This window comes from Haemaphysalis longicornis, unplaced genomic scaffold (assembly GCF_048455015.1).
Source record: "Haemaphysalis longicornis isolate Haplotype H1 unplaced genomic scaffold, Haemaphysalis longicornis Haplotype H1 scaffold_8, whole genome shotgun sequence".
NCBI lineage: Eukaryota > Metazoa > Arthropoda > Arachnida > Ixodida > Ixodidae > Haemaphysalis > Haemaphysalis longicornis.
The window spans coordinates 94,929,535-94,946,200 of NW_027526445.1; the positions used below are offsets into that span (position 1 = coordinate 94,929,535).

The 16,666-nt window shown below is 47.2% G+C and overlaps 1 long non-coding RNA gene across 1 annotated transcript; it reads left to right on the forward strand.

Moving 5' to 3' along the window:
• The first annotated feature begins 8,891 nt into the window (after positions 1-8,891).
• Positions 8,892-14,247, forward strand: LOC144149393 (uncharacterized). Its single transcript, XR_013318295.1, has 3 exons — positions 8,892-9,035; positions 9,647-9,733; positions 13,876-14,247. It is a non-coding gene; the product is annotated as an uncharacterized LOC144149393 (long non-coding RNA).
• Positions 14,248-16,666: the final 2,419 nt, after the last annotated feature.

The window sequence follows — 16,666 nt, forward strand, 5'->3', positions numbered from 1 at the left end:
AGAAACTTGACGAGTTGGTGAACCGTGACGGAAAAATCATGCACTTCTCCGCCTCTAACGATGACGATGGGCGAACGCAAAGATTTTAGGGGCGAAGCACCTTAGAGGCCCAGGCTGTCGGCGTGTTCTGTCGTCGTTATCTCATGTAGTCACGGTACTAGAACACCGGACACTCGTTTTCAAACGCCTCGCGCTGGCGCGCATGGTGCGGCGTGAGACATGAAGACAACTTACGGCACTCTGTCTCTCATTTAATTGCTTAAATCCGCTTCGACGCAAGAGAGGGCGCCACCGCCTCAGTAAGTGTGGTTGCTCCTCCCACTGGCACTTGTCCGGCGCCCAATCAACGCGCGCCGTGCGGCAAGACAGATACTTTGAATCTTTTAATACGCTTATACACTGCATGCTTCGCTCCACAACAGATTTCACGTTAGTGGAGAGAGCCCGGGATTTTTTCAAGATGTCTCCTTGTTTGGGCAATCCGATCCCTTTTCAAAATTACCCACAACTGCTCTCGCGTGTGCACTCCGTAGGCCGAACGTTTGGGCTTGGGGTCTCCGTCACGAATCGGTACCTGCTGCTTGGCGTACAGTGAGCCATATTTCCAGTGGGTGCCGGTGACGATAAGCTTTAGGCTTAATGTTCTAAACCTCAAAATGTGATGTTGGGCCTAACGTACTCCGCAGGACAGCCATACGGCATGCAGAGCAACGTCCTTCCCAACGCACGTCGAGCTGTGGGTAACGGCTGCCGGCCGACTTTCACCTAAAAATATGACTTTAGGCCTGTACACGTCGAGCCATCGCGCGTCAACGTCAGCTCCTCCCTCTGCTGTACATGAACCTTTAGTGGAGGGGCCTAGCGGAGCTGTCGCCAAGTTTCTCATGGAAATGTTTTAGTTTTTGTACACTTCACCCGCAATCACTGTCACCGCCATTGAAAGCTGGCTTTTCTGCTGTACGTTCTCCCGTACAGACATCCCCAGGGAGAGGCTGAAATCTTCAATTAATATAAACAGCCCGAAAGACAAGGGCGAAACAAGGGAACACCCGTAGCGCCGGGTACGAGATATCTACTTCAAAAAAAAAACATACACTTTGATATAAAAAACGCAACGTCCCTTAAATCTAACGCGAAAGATGGTTGTAATGGGAATCTTCCTCTGCACGGAACGAAGTGGGCGTTTGGGATTGATTTGTTTCAAGTTGATTTATTTAAAAGTTCGAGTAGCTTAGAGTACGAATACGTGCCTACACTTTACACGCCAGAAACGCCCTCGAGAACTGCTTCGACGGTGTCGGAATGGCACCGGACGCGGGTTCGATTCCCACCACGCGAACCGTTTCTTTTTCTTGCGTCAACATCATGCGCCATTTGTGGAAACCCCTTGTGAAAAGTTGATTTTGCTTCAGTGCGTTTTGGTTGGTCAATCTGCGGCGCAGGTGAGGGGTACAAAGTTTCACTCTAAAAGGTGGCAATGTACCAAATTTTTCCAGATAGCTACGACTCAAAAAAACCGATAGTGTATCTGTTCGGGTTATTATCAGTTCCGTTTCTCGAGCGTTGAATTTTCTGAAATCTGTTGTTTAGAAAAAAATGGTTTGTATAGCACCCGCGTGAACCCCAAGGAAGAGCTGCTTAAGTTTGCCTTGTGGTTCACGCGGGTGCTGTTCAAACTATTTTTTTTTTCAGCCTTTTCAGTCATGCACTTTTCTGTCATGCACTTCAGATATTTCAGTCATGCGCTGCGCCGGCACATTCTTGAACGTCGGTAACACAATCACGTTAGGCTAGTGTTGTCTCCAAACGTCGCTAGCGTTTTAAAGACGATTAGTCTTTCTTGGGCTACTTAAACGCAGAAATTTTGGTGTGTCTGTCTGTCTGTGACTCGATTCAACCACCCGACCAAACTAAAGCAAATTCTGCGCAATACTCAAAGCCAAATCTAAACGTCCAAGTCCGGTGTCAGTGTTCATACTTGTCAACATTGTTGAACAAGAACAAGACATTACGCAAATGTATTGCAGAAAATCAATACATAAGAGATATTTACAGTGTTCTATTACCCTATTCATGAATGCTTGGTTTTTGCGATAACAAATGAAATACTACATTAGCGGCAGAAAACTGTCGCCTGCTGTTGCCGGCGCTACCTCGTTGCTGCATTAAAGAAATCAAACGGAAACAGCAGCGAAAGGTTCCAGTAGATGGGATCCACGTTCCGCTTGGAACGATCGCGAGGTAGGGCATCGTGGTTCTATAAACAATGTAGTACGGTGCTTCAATTCACGCGCGTCTACGCCATACGGCAGCGCTGTATTCGGGGCACCCGATTTGGAGAAGTAGAACTCGGTAAATTTAAATTGACTTGAGCAAACCTGTAGTGTGTTAGAGAGGAAACAGACGGGAAAGGAACAGCATAAGAGGTGAGTTGAAAAGAGATGGGAGGCATTTACGTTTCAGGGGTTCCAGTCGACTATCGTTTATCGGCGACATTTGCAACGAAAGGAGCAGATACGCGACCATTTTTTTCAATAATGATTTATAGGAAATACAGAAGCCAATATACACGACCACCGCACGAATTACCGCGTTGCTGTCGCCCATGGTTTAAACTGTGTTTTTAGGCTATGTCAGCTTTCAGTATTACTGTTCTCACCCATGTAATGCACATATAAACTTTTCCTTTCCTCCCACATGGTTTGCACAGGGTGGCGGTTAATCAAGATAACATTGCTTAAAATAATTCCTTGACACTTGGCTGCGTGTCGCTCATAGAGGAGTGAGTGAGTGACTAAGTGAGTGAGTGAGTGAGTGAGTGAGTGAGTGAGTGAGTGAGTGAGTGAGTGAGTGAGTGAGTGAGTGAGTGAGTGAGTGAGTGAGTGAGTGAGTGAGTGAGTGAGTGAGTGAGTGAGTGAGAAAAATTGGCCCAGTATCTGCTCGCGTCGCTGTAAATGTCGTGTAAAGACGATAGCGTTCTTCCGCCCTTCCGCCGAACTCTTTAACGGACTTCCCCTCTTAATGGCCTTCCCAAGTGTGAGTTCGAGTCTTAATTTTTGGCTGAAAATGTGACAAAAAATAAAAAGAATGCCGCCACGCAGTTTCGAACCATGCACTTAAACATTCGGTGTATTGTCTTCAGAGGTACGCGTTAAACCAGACGGATTCCTTTCTTTCTTTCTTTCGTTCTGTCTCTCGCGGACTACTTGTGTAGCCTTCACAGCGTTCCACTTGATGTACGAAACGTAGTATAGGTTTCGAGACCACGATCCCTTTTTCCGCAACGGGAGGTGTGAAACGCTCTACCGACTGAGCCATGAAGTCATGCCCGGTTCGCTCTACGAACGAGCCTTGGGTCCTTCCCTTTAACTTGTTCATTCAGACGGTTCTGCCGTCTAGGAGAAGTAAAGCGAAGTATTGCGTCATGACGCGAATGGGCGCGATAGTTGGCGCCTCGATAGGGCCGTGTGTAGCAGCGGAAGCAGCTGTGTTTACCCGTCCGCCGCATATGTGGAACGCCGCTCAGTTTGTGGAACGCCGCGGCCGCGTTCCACAAGCTGAGCTCGGCGCAACGCAAGCGTCTGGCGTACGCGCCACGGAGCAGGACGAATGTGGTCGCACCTTTGCCTAAGCGACCCGCCAGCAGGACGATGCTAGCCAAGCAAACCCACCAGACTGCTGCCGACGATTAGCTATTCAGCGAGTATTCGCTCAAGTTCAAATTATACATTTAAAGACTGACATCGGTGCTGAATTCGCCCTGTATTTTTTTACAAATATTTACGCTCAAACATTTATTTGCACCACTTTACAGTTTATTTGAATTCACAGATAGATGCATTTGTGCAGTCAAAGAACCTAAATACTGGAACGACTTCCGTGCAGTGTTGTGTCATCGCGTGTGGCAATGAAGGATCAGCACCGGGTGCATTAGCTGCCAAAGACTACGCGATACGCAGAGAAACCAGCGATTTTGCTCTCACGTTTTTCACATCTTGCTGAAAAAAACAAACAAAAAAAACGAGGTCTTCTGCTTATATACCCGCCTCTGGAAAGCTCGGATGGTACATTTGAGTGAAATGTGATAATCATCTTTTCTACAACTGTGACGTGATTTTACCTTGTTAATGCCAACGTGCGTTTTAGATGCAAAGCGTCTTTTGCTCGGGGCTATGTCCGTTGCCCGTTCTCTATTGTACGTCGTCCGTTGGCGTCCGCACCTCTCCTACTCATCCGCCTCTCCCCGCCAGCTGTGCGGTAATGCGCTTCTCACTCCGTCCTCCTCTCCACGCCAGCTGCGCGATAGCGCGCTGCTCCCTCCGTCCTCCTCTCCACACCAGCTGTGCGATAGCGTGCTGCTCCCTCCGTCCTCCTCTCCACGCCAGCGCTATATGCCTCGAGCTTCGCGATCGCTCCGCCGCCTGCCGCCGCTTCTCTGCGGCGTTGACCGGATTTGCGATGTGTGGCTCATAGGGCCCCGTCCAGTGTTTTGGTTCTCTTACGCTTCTTTTCGCCTTTGCGCGCCCTAAAAAATTTGTTATTATGATGCCTATGGGCTAAGAGAACGTTTAGGACTTCTAAAAAGCAGCTGCGTATTGGTAGAGTACGCGATCGCCTGCAAGAGCTACCCGGGTACGCGGTTCTGCGCGCTTCGTCGCCGCTCTTCCGGGCGTCGGCGACGGCAGCGACATATCACCCATGTCACCTCCAAAGGGTCAGAAACAAATGAATTCTACTGACGCCTCGTTTAGACCTAATACTGGCACAATGAGTGGTTGGCTTCATTTTGCAGCGTGGACAACGATTGTGGCTTAGTTTCGAATATATACGTCGCAGAAAAATATGTTTCGGGGATGTGATTACCCAATCTCGTACAATACCTTATGCATTTTATAAGAATATAAACCATGCGAAAATGTAAAGTATATTCCAAGCCTGTGCGCCGTTAAATATGTGCCCCACACACGCCATATAGGAAGAACCAAGGCAAGTTAATGAAACCACGGAAAACAAATGCTGTGCAAGTGCGGAATTACGAAATGCAGAACGGAAATAAAAAAAATACAGTGCAGCTTCTGACATGCTAAAGACGTTCGTCGAAACTTAAGCCAGGTAGGGCTTACCGGACCAACTATACGCGAAATGCACTGCTATTTCGCGAGACAGCAGTAGGGGGAGAGGAGGGGGACGCTGTGTACACACGCGGAGCGCAATCAAGCAATAAACGCTTTAGTAAACCCACACACAAATCTCGCGTTCACTTTCCTTTTGTTTTTCTACTTCAACGAAGAGCTGATCGTACGGCAGACGCATTTTTGGAAGTATACAGGGTAAGCTGGTACACAAGTGATGAAAGGTATCGTTGGAAGAGTGTAGTATGTGATAAGGCCCTCTGGTTTCAGTTTCTGCTTTATTTTGCAGTCTCCCTGTGCCATATGACGTTATTTCGAAGAAGCATTTAGTGGCGGACGCGGATTATATCTTAAGCCCGTCTCTTCCGCGCTGCTGGCAGAGGATTATGAGATGAATGTCTGCGGGCGCTCACCTCACGACAAGACGACTTGGTCGTGTGCTGATCCCGGAGTACAATTATGCATTGTCCATCGTACTTTTGTTGAATATTCCCGAAATTAACACAGTCTGGCTTGTAAATGGTAATAATCAATATCTGAGGTATAACATTGGCAAACGTAAGTGGCGTACGTGCTGTCAGGTATGAGTGCTCCGCTGATTATGTAAGCGCACAAAACCGATTTAAATCGTAGTGTATAGCCGTAGCATGAACATCTGAGGAACAGGTGGCTACGGATACACGGCTAGCAAATTCAGGTCAGTGCAACTACAATCGGCTCCATCGCACGCCGGTTCGCCGACGCTGGCCTGTTACGCACACGTGGTGCTGATTTAGACCGAATATACCACACTAAGATCGCGTCAGAAACATTAACACTCTCGTAAACACACCCCATTTGCGAACAGAGTGACTGCTCTACATAAACATGGATTTCAAATACTTGCAGACGGTAAATCTCAGTCGTGAACGTGCCGCAAAAGCCGCGGCGGCACTAGAGAGCGGGGTGCGGCCTCCCTCGGCTGCTTTAGAAACGGGCCGCTAGGAGGATTTCAGTGGCGCCCCCAAAAGCCGCGCTCGAGGCGTATACATAACCGCGTCACGCGCAGCTACCTCAGTTGCTGTGTCGGATGAGTCTCGCTCCGGCGTCTGAGGAGTACCGGCAGTCCTGCTAGCGGACTGGCTGACACATGTTCGGCCGGCATCAGCCAACCAGTTAACAGAGCCGTTTGTCAGGGGGGAACCCTGAGGTGATGCGACGCATCGCGGAGTTTCCAACAACGTTCACGCGATGTGGGTAACCAACGCAACTGAAAATAAAGGGAACTCCGTTATTCTTCGCATCACCTCAGGGTTCCCCTCGGGACGATGGTGTAATTTTTTGTTGTTGTGGTTCGGGGTACATTTTCATTGCGCCGAGCAATAAACATGATTGTTTGAACATCAGCGAATGCGTTAGCCAGTTATTTTACTGTTGTGTACTGTCTACTGGCTGTTAAGTACATTACCATAACAAACCGAGTTGTCCGCGAGTTGTCCTCCCCGTCTTAGGAATTTCATTGTTCTTTCCAGTACATCTGATTGCCCGTTTCTCAATTCTAGACTTAATTACGAACTATGTTTCGTGGCGTTGAAGATATTTGGTATGGACTCACCGCTTCATATCGGTACGTGTTATTTTTTTTAACTTCACTCTCTGGTTCACGCTAAACTAAAAATGATGGAACTGTACCTCTTTTAATGAACAGAACCTACAAATTTGGCACCAACCGCTACCGACTTTATGGCCCGCGTGCCTACGCAGCTTTTCAACCACACCGCTATTTTAACGGACATTTCTATTCATGCCAGGGCAACAGAATCGCTGCACTAGTGTTGGCAAAGGCAATGATTGCCGTCACAATAGCAGGATGTGGTAAACTGTAACCGGTACAGAAGCAAATACGCACAGCTTTAACGTAGTTAGACACAAAACGCCACTAGGCCTACTTAGGAGCGTCAGGTGATGCATTCTGTAACGACCTGCCGTCGAAATAGTGACAGATGCAAAAGTGTAGACGTTTCGGCGATGCCAGACGCAGCGACCGCAGTCAAAAAATCAGCCGCCGAAAACGTGAAGGCGTTGTGACGGCGAAAACCGGCCACATCTCCTCGTTGTTTACAAATACGAGCTTATTCCTGCTATGGGGGTCTCAAATGTTGTGCACGCGGACAGCCCGGGAGTACTTGAGCCTGTTTGCTAGTGCGACCAGACGCAGGATGAAGCTGTCCGTTTCGAGTTCGGACGGGTCGATCCTGTCCAGGGCGGGTAGCGCCTCGCACGAGGGCGAGCCCTGGGTGTACACAGCGCAGACGAGTCCCAGGGTATGGCCGAACACGTTCTCGGCCAGGGTGGCCACCAGCTGGTGTGCCTGGGTCCCGTCGCCGTTGACCAGGGCGTTGCTGTAGCAACCCAGCAGGGGGTAGTAGAAGCAGTAAGGCAAACGACGAAAGGGGCTTGTCAGGTGTGTGGGTGCACATGCATGCGTGATATCGAGTTCGGATGAAACACTTGAAAGGGACCCTGAAACACTCCTTTGGGCTCTTTTCTAAATGATAAAACGACAGTAAAGCCAAAATACAAGTTGCTCTAGTTTCCTAGATTAGCTCACTAAGAACCCGAATATACCACTCCTACACACTAAACTTTTTTACACCCTTTTGGCCAAGAAGGGTGTAAAATAATTGAAAAAAGGGTGTTGGGAGGCCCTCACACCCTTTTTCTTGAATCTCAACACCCTTCTTCATTGCTTTCCACCCTTTTTTCGTGAAAAAAGGGTGTTGACCAACCTCAATACCCTGTTTTTAGGAAGGGTGTTGAAAGGGTGTGGAAAAGGTGTTCAGCTCTTCATTGATTGAGGCCATGCATGCAATATAATTTCAAAAAGACATCCCATTGCACCATCTTCCCAACCTCGTCAAAAATGTTCAAAAGAAAAAAAAAAGCTGCCAAATTCAATAAAAAGCAGCGGCAGCACCGACGTTGGAACAGGAAAAAATATCAGCCCTTGCTTGTTACGACATCGGCAGAATATCACTCCCCCTCCCACTTTTTGTTTTCTACAGCCTTGCACGGAGCACAGCACAGCCTTGAACTGTGACATCTGTATCATCATTCCGTCGTTCCCTGTTCCTCTCCTGCCCCACCAGCACAATCATAGCCCTCTCTGACAACAGTCATTCTCGTCACTCAGTGGAGTTATAACGTACTAGCAATCACAATTTTATTCCATTCTTATTGTTAGCGACCGTAAATATTGTGCACAAATGCAATAAACAGACCACCTAGTTTCTCCTGCAGAAACAACGTTGGAGAACAAGGCAGATATCAAAAGAAAACAGAAGTTGGGGAGGTAGGGGCATGAAATCGGGCACTAAATAAACAGACGCCAAATAATAATACGATTACTTACACTAGAACACTGCCAAATTTCATTGCGCAGTGCTATCTTACTATCTGCTGCTTTTTTTAACGTTCAAATCGAGCGCCAAAAGCTTCAGTTCGCGTTTTGTGTTTGTAAACTTTAAATATCTACGCTTCTTTATTATAATACACACAATAAATAATAAACCTAAAGATTATGTTATATTCAGTAAAAGAGGCAATTATTTATTGTTGTCGTTTTAATTTGTTTACGCAACTCCCTGCCAACGGCCGATACCCCGAGGTACGGCGCGCGGCGGCGTGGCCGGATTCCGAAACAGATACCCCGTGACCTGTGGTGACCCGTCTTTCATCGATTGTTTACTTAACTGTGGTGTGCGGTTAAACAAGCGCAGTTATTATGATTAATTGGGCACCTCGTCGTCTTCGGTTGTGTCTGTCGTGTTCGACTTCGCGATGAAATATTTGAGAACAACTTTGCCACCTGAAGACGGCGCTTGCCTCTGAACGTCGCTCGCTCTTCTGCGTCGGCTCCTCTCGGTAAGCTGTCTCGTCACATTTGCCGCCTTTCTTGTCACTGGATGTCGTTTGTAGCTGTCATCGCTCGCCGCTTTAAGGATTCGTTAACAGGAGCACGCGTGTGTGAATTGTTTAACTGAACTGGCGAGGTTGAACCTAGAGGGCTCGTCTCTAGAAAGGCGATGTGCGAAAGATTGTGGTGCTTGCATTGAGCGCTAAACGCACTGGCGCTCAGTAACGCCGTGGCGCTCAGTAACTCAGTAACGTTTCCCATTCCGCAGCACTATATTGAACAGCTTCAGAGTTCACCACTGCGAACCACGTCTTACGCGTAGTTTATCAGAACACGGGTGGCTACTCCTCTAAACTGTGCTGCGCAGCGTTTTCGGCTTCGTTGATCCCCGCAGTCGTTTGTGCCATGTTGGGAATTGCGAGGGAGAATCGTTTGCGAGCGAATGTGCGCGCCTCGCAAGCTTCGTTGCGTTTGCGGCGAGCCACCTCACCATGTGTACGGTGCGGCGGTACGCGGGCAGTGATTTTGGCTGAATGTTGTGTTGCCCGAGACGTAACATTCGTGCACCTAATCATTTCCATTCTTGCATGTGTGGTAATCATGTGTCATCCCGTTTTAGACCTCTGGACGGTCTGAGCGCATCACGTCCCTCCATTCAACCGGACAAGAGCCACAAGCATTGTCAACAGTGTTTGGCCGCCAGAACGTAAGTTTTCAAACACAGTTTTGGTAGCACAGTGGGCTATCATAGTTGCATAATGTTCGATCACTTGAATGTACAAGTTCTCTCCCCCGTAACAATTATTGGTGTTTCATGCATAACCTAACATGTAGGCGCTCAATGGCAACCTTTATTGTTAATTTCGGAAAACTCAAAGTTTCACCCAAAATCATAATGTGGGCGTAGCAGTTAATCACCATGTATACAACTTCCTGGTGTTAGTCATGTTTACGGTGAAGCCATATTTCTTAGGTGGTGACACAAAAATGTTATTACCTTTGTAGTTTAGCCTTCGATAAAGCCTTACCAGTTCTGTTTTCAGCTATTTTTTGGATGTTTATCATGTGAATTGACAGTCCTTGCAGTCCACTTTTTCAAATAGTTATGTAACTGCCTGTACCATTTAAACAGGCCTGATTGGGGTTCTGAAGGCTGCGATTTACGCACGCTAGTGCTGTACCGCCAATAAAGAAACATCCTTCCACAAAGAAAAAGATTTGAAAATGTAAAGTATCAGCAGCATTATTCTTAACTGGAACATGCTAATTGCTAGGTCTGGGGCTTTTCCTGGAAGCACTGTGGATGTTATGAGAGAGCAAAACCACTCAAACACATCTGCCAAGGCCGTTGCTGCTCCAAGATGCGTGCAAGCATTGAGTCTTCTGAGCAATACATTACACCCTTTTTTTTAAACAACCGACGTGCATGCTGAACGTACTCCTGATTGGGCGTTTGCCAGGTGCGTAGCAAGGAATTTTTTTTCGAGGGGGGGGGAGGGGGAGCCGTGGTCGACCAAAAGATGGGACGGGGAAATATGTAGGCAAGGCATCTAGCGCGTTGTTTTGCAAACGAAGCTTGAAATTACTGACTTTAACATGCGATTTGTGTATGCTCAACGCTAACTGTAAAGCCCACCTTAAAGGAGCCGTGAAGAGAAAATGCAAGTTGGTTTTATTCGAAAGATTTCGTGTTTTATAGTGCCCCCAGCGCTTGTCCGGATACAAACGGTGCTTTATTCACTGAGAAATTAAACAATTTAGGTTAAAATTTTTATTTTCCCGCTCAATCGTGCGTTTTCGTGGTCCCAAATGACATCACAGGAACCGACCGCTGTGCAGCCTAGAGTACCTTCATTCACGCATCCGCCGTACAGGGCAGAGAAACGTATACGCTGGCGCCGCCATTTTCGGTTGCTCGCTCGCCGCCGAAGCAAGTCATTGTGTCAAAACCGCGCTAAAATTATCGCCGCAACGGGGTTTACAGAAGAAGTTTGAATCATATTGTCTGTTTCGCGTTGCTAGGTTTCGTGGGAAACGAAAAGAATAACGCGTTGAGACCGTTGGCCCAATTGCGGCGGCACGGGACCGTTCAAAGGTTGTCTCCACCCTGTACAGCGGTGTTGGTTTGTTCCCGCGTTTTTTTACGTTCTGTAACCTAGATGGCGCCACCATACCGTGGCAAGCGTTTGGTTTGTTTTTGCCCGCATTTAAATCTGGCTTGTTTTTGTTCTGGGAGAAAATATTCGTTCCCTGAAACAGTGCTCGCTCGACAAATGGGGTCACGCAAGACACCGTTGCTTCCGTCAATCGGCCAGTGTCGTCTGAGACAACCCCAAGCCCCGCAGTGCTGTGCAGCTAAACCAAGCATGCTGTGCGCAGTACGAACAGCAGAGCGCATCAGTACTTCTATGTTTACATGTGCTTTCGTAACTTCCACTGTTTGTCCCATCATTCTTATTGCTTTGTAAAGAATGTGCCCTAAATTTAAGCGCAACTCGCTCATTCGTCTAGTTTGTAAGCTCTACCTAATTGGCGTCTGCTTCTGCCAGCCTCCGCCAATCGCAGAGCTTAGCTCATGTGACATCATAGGTTCTGTTGCGGGAGATGAGCTGGTGGGTCGCATGACCATTCCCGTTTTTCCTAATTATGTAGCTTATTTGAGCGAAGTTTACGTTAAAAGTGGTGTCAGTATGATTCTAACGAGACAATATTTCGAATGAACCAAACTTGTGTTTTCTCTTCATGGCTTCTTTAAGGAGCTTAGATGGTGATGATAATTATGATCACCTAAATTCCCGTTCGCTGGTCTATGGGCAGACCACGGGCGAATCATTCGTCCGCAGAGCAGGTGGTTAGGCGGACCCACGCTCGGGAGCGTGATCATGAGTGCGCTCGTGAGTGGCGCGTGGTCCCCGAAGTTCGTCGGGAGGAAGTGGAGGCCAACACTGAATGTTTGCTATCAAGATTCTCGTGTTTTAGATTTTCCTTTAGAAAACGGACTATTAAGTTTTCTTGTCAGCTATGAAGTACAGTCGAGCACGATTTGAAGGTTATCGCGCCAGCAAAGAGCGGCCAAGCGTGCCACCAGCCCACGGTTTCGTTTCGGAACCATGAAAATCGAGATTTCGCACTCTTCGCTCCCTTGTTGGCTGTTCCATGATACAATGGCCCGCACGACTGACTTGCCACCCTTTGGGTTTCAAGCTGTACATTCGTTGTTATCAAGCACAGACTTGGACTTGGTTGCCCTTTATTACGCCGACGATAACAAAACTTGCATGGAATATTTGCTAAAGCTGGTGTTCTTTCTGCTTCGTTTGAAAGAGTAGCTTTCCCGCGACAACCATCGAATCGCAGTGGACTGTACATGCGGCGCATTCGTATATTATGGCGGTGAAGCTAGCAAACGTGCGTCTTCGTCCTTAAGTAATCGCCTTTTGTTATTTTTTGTGCTAGTAACGTGAGTAGTAAACTTGCGCTAAGCAGAACACCTTATTGCACTGCTGTTGAATGTTGAGCTTGTTGCACGTTTCTTAAATTTCATTATATTTCTATCTGTTAAATCGAAACAGACATGACTTCAGTAAAATTCCGGTTAAGCAAATACAGAATGCTGATTCTAACCAAGAGGGAGGTCAAGGAAACAGTGGAATAGTGCCAAAAAAACAAAGCTCCGCAATAAGGAGAATTGTGTAGTTTTGTTGATGTGGAGGAAATACAATATGGGCAGAGCAATGCTTTTTATGCAGCAGAAATTATGGATCTGCAATAGTCAATGAAATGCGATGTCGGTAGAAAAATAAACATATCAAGGATTGATAGTTGACTGAACAAAATACAGCGACATGCTCTGTCATGTGATTATACTTTGTACCAGTGTAAAGACTAGGAATGACACGCTCCCGACCACATGTAAGCCTATATGAGGCTTTTCCTGCTGTTCTGCCATTCCCCGGCCGTGTTGTTCCGCCATTGAAACAGTGGGGCTGTTTTGATCGGCTCGCGGCAGGTTCCCGGCTCTTGTCGGTGTATTTGGCGCGAAATGCAGCCGGGCTGTATATATTGACAGGTACAGCATCTGGAGCGGGCGCAGGGATCAGACGTTGACATAGCCCTTGTTTTCAGCTTTATGTGAGCAAGAATGTCCTTAAAACTGCAGGTGACTTCAGGCGGTTTTTCAGTCTGCCTAAACCGCACCCCAGCCTCCCCTCCCCCCCCCCCCCCCCCCCCGGCTACGCCCTTGGCGTGTGCTTATTCTTTCTTGCATCCACCACATTCGAGTCGTCACGTTGAATTGGGAATGCTGGAATCCAGCATATGCTGGCAAGATATGACAGCTTGAACACAACCCACTTGCCCGCAATGAGTTTTCGAAGATCTCCACCACCTGAAGGTACTGAAGTGAGATGTAAGCATTGCCTGAAAACCATTCCAGATAAAGGTACGAAATCATAGTTATGGGCCTTTCTCGCCCATTTACGTGTTTTGAACAAAAAAGGTGCCATTTAAAGGTAACACGTCGTTCCCTGCCGATTTCTGATGCCTGATTAAGTTTGTGGGCATAAATTTAGCAGCTTTCTCACATGTCTAACGTGTATGCGGGCTTGTTAGGAGTGAAGTAGGTAAAAATTGAAAGGTTTGATTGTAGTTGTGTATAGATTACCTACATTGTTTTCATTCCTAGAAAAGAAAAATTGAGGTAACCCTGCCAATTGTTCTGCATTGCTGCATTTTATTATGCTTGTATGATTCGTAAAACCTGCAGGAGTTCAGCTGCTTGTTAAAGGAAAAATGAACAATGGTACAAAAAGAAGAGCATCTACGAAATAAAAATCTTCACAATCGCAGGATGCCAACGGTCCACCTACCAACTTGCGTCCTGCATTGTTTCTGCTGGCTGGAGCGGCGCATGGAGCATTTTTCAGCTTCTCGAAGTTTGTGATCAAGCGCTGCCCCAAGTGAAGGATGCCGCAGACGGATCTTCTGTTTTAATGCCACAATTTCATGTGCTGAGCACTTACTCGTAAGGCATTTTAAATATTCATCATCCCAGTGGGTATGTTACCTTCGTCTTGGGTGGAATGTGGCTGCAATCAGGTTATTTGTGACGGAAACAAGTGAACCACGTGGTGAGAGTCATTGAGGCCTTGTTGATTGGGCATGCTTCTGAAATAACGTTTTCATTCAGCTGAATACTTTCTAATATTACAATTTGTGAACAAAATATGATAAAAGTCATGATTAGTTGTACTACAGTGCAGGAAAGAAATGCCAGCACATGTTTTAAGAGCCTCTTATATTTCATTGGCTGGTGAGCAATAAAACAGAACTCAAAATTGTTTAAAGTGAAATCAAATATTTGTTGTCACCAGTGCATGACCCGTAGTAAAAGCTATCTGGTCTCCCAATTTCAAATGAGACAGGAAATGCCAAAAAAATAAGGAAATAAACAAGACAGCTTGCTACAATAAACCAATTCAAAGAATTGCTCAATGTCTATAAAGTGGTGATTCAGGCGGGTTAGTTCGGTGTTGATGAAATACAAGCAGGCACTCGCCTGGTCAAAAACAAATAAACAAATAAAGACATTTTGGGGCCCCTACTGGTCCCTTGATCACAATGAAAGGGGGGTGAAAGGTCTCGATTATTTATAGGTTCGGTGGCGCAGAGTGCGCATGTGTATCTCGGGGAGATTACCCCGCGACCGGTTAATCGTGTTTTTAGTTGGTTGAATATGCACTGATTCTAAAAGTAGTCGTGTCGACAGGCGCTTCTCTGATGCGGTTATGCTTGCGGAATCCCAATCGATGACGTGGTCAGTAGCCAGGTGATGATCCGCCAAGGCATTTCAGCTTACATTGCCCTTTTTGACATCGTTCTGGTGCTATTTAATTCTTCTTTTAAAAATTTCCAGTGAACTATGTAGGATGCATCGCTATCCTTGCATGGAATTTTGTAGGCAACTCCGGGGAATCTTGATTTTTCTAAAGGGTCCTTCACGCGTACCAGCTTCTGCTTAAGCCTGTTCGTTGGCACGTGTGCAGTTTTAACGCCATATGTGCCAAACACCCTTGCAAGAGCTTCACTGATGCCTTGCGTGTAGGGGACGGCAGCGCGTTTTTGCCTGTCTTCTTCAGGAACCCTTTCGGAGGAGGCAACTGAAGCCCGCAATTGTTGCGTCCTCAGAAGCTTTGAAGGGTAGCCGTTACTGCGAAGGTCCTTCCTTACCACGGCTAGCTCTTGCTTGCGCAGACCAGGCTCAGAGCAGATTCGTGACGCGCGTGAGAAGAGTGCAGCGGCGACGGAGCGTTTTTGGCCTATAGGATGCGCAGAGTCGAACCCCAGGTATCTACCCGTGTGGGTCGGCTTTCGATACACACTGGTTGTAAATCCTTTGGCCGACCGTCTCACAAGTACGTCGAGGAAGGCGATCTGTCCATTATTTTCCTGTTCCATGGTGAACTGGATGCTTGGAACACAAGAGTTTAGATGCTCAATTAAAGGCATTACGTTTCGGCGGTGGATCACACAAAAACAGTCGTCTACGTAGCAGACAAAGATCTTGGGGCCGTCTTGTACGAGCATAGCGCAGAATTTTCTAGAGCCTCTAATGCAATATTAGCACAGACTGCTGAAATGGAAGCTCCCATCGCTGTTCCAAACCGCTGCTTGTAAAATTATACGTTGAAAACAAAACGTGTTCTGCAGGCCAAATTCCAGGCAAAATTACGCGGTCCGGAGTTGCAAGGATCTACTCGAGAACGATGCATCTCTGCCTTCACGTTCGCAAATTGAGACGCAAGACTTGTATTGTCTCCTGGAATTTGGCCTGCAGAACACATATATTTTGTTTTCAACGGACCAGCGGTTTCGAACAGGGATGGGAGCTTCCGTTTCAGTAGTCTGTGCGAATATTGCCCTAGAGGCTCTAGAAAATTCTGCGCTATACTCGTAAAAGGCGGCCCCAAGATGTTTGTCTGCTACGTAGACGACTGTTTTTGTATGATCCACCGCCGAGACGTAATGCCTTTATTTGAGCATCTAAACTCTTGTGTTCCAAGCATCCAGTTCACCATTGAACAGGAAAATAATGGACAGATCGCCTTCCTCGACGTACTTGCGAGACGGTCGGTTAAAGGATTTACAACCAGTGTGTATCGAAAGCCGACCCACACGAGTAGATAACTGGGGTTCGACTCTGCGCATCACGAATCTGCTCTGAGCCTGGTCTGCGCAAGCAAGAGCTAGCCGTGGTAAGAAGAACCTTCGCAGCAATGGCTACCCTTCAAAGCTTGTGAGGACGCAACAAGTGAGGGCCACCTGTCGAAGTTCCTGCACCAAGTTCTGGCTCCGCTCGTCGGTAAAGGTGTTGAGCGTCCTCACCACCCTTTAAGGGTGTTGAGCATCCTCAACACCTTTTTTTTTGTTCTTACACCCTTTTTTCGTCTGTACACCCTTTCTTGGCGAAAACACCTTTTAAAGGTGTTAGCCATGGGACAAGGTTTTTACACCCTTTTCAGCCAAAAAGGGTGTAAAAAGTTTAGTGTGTACGCGTAGCGTACATGAGGGCAGGTGCCACCGCCACTGGTTACTGGCAGTGAGCTGTTTGAGTGGCGCCCCCCGGCTCTGACGTCGGCTT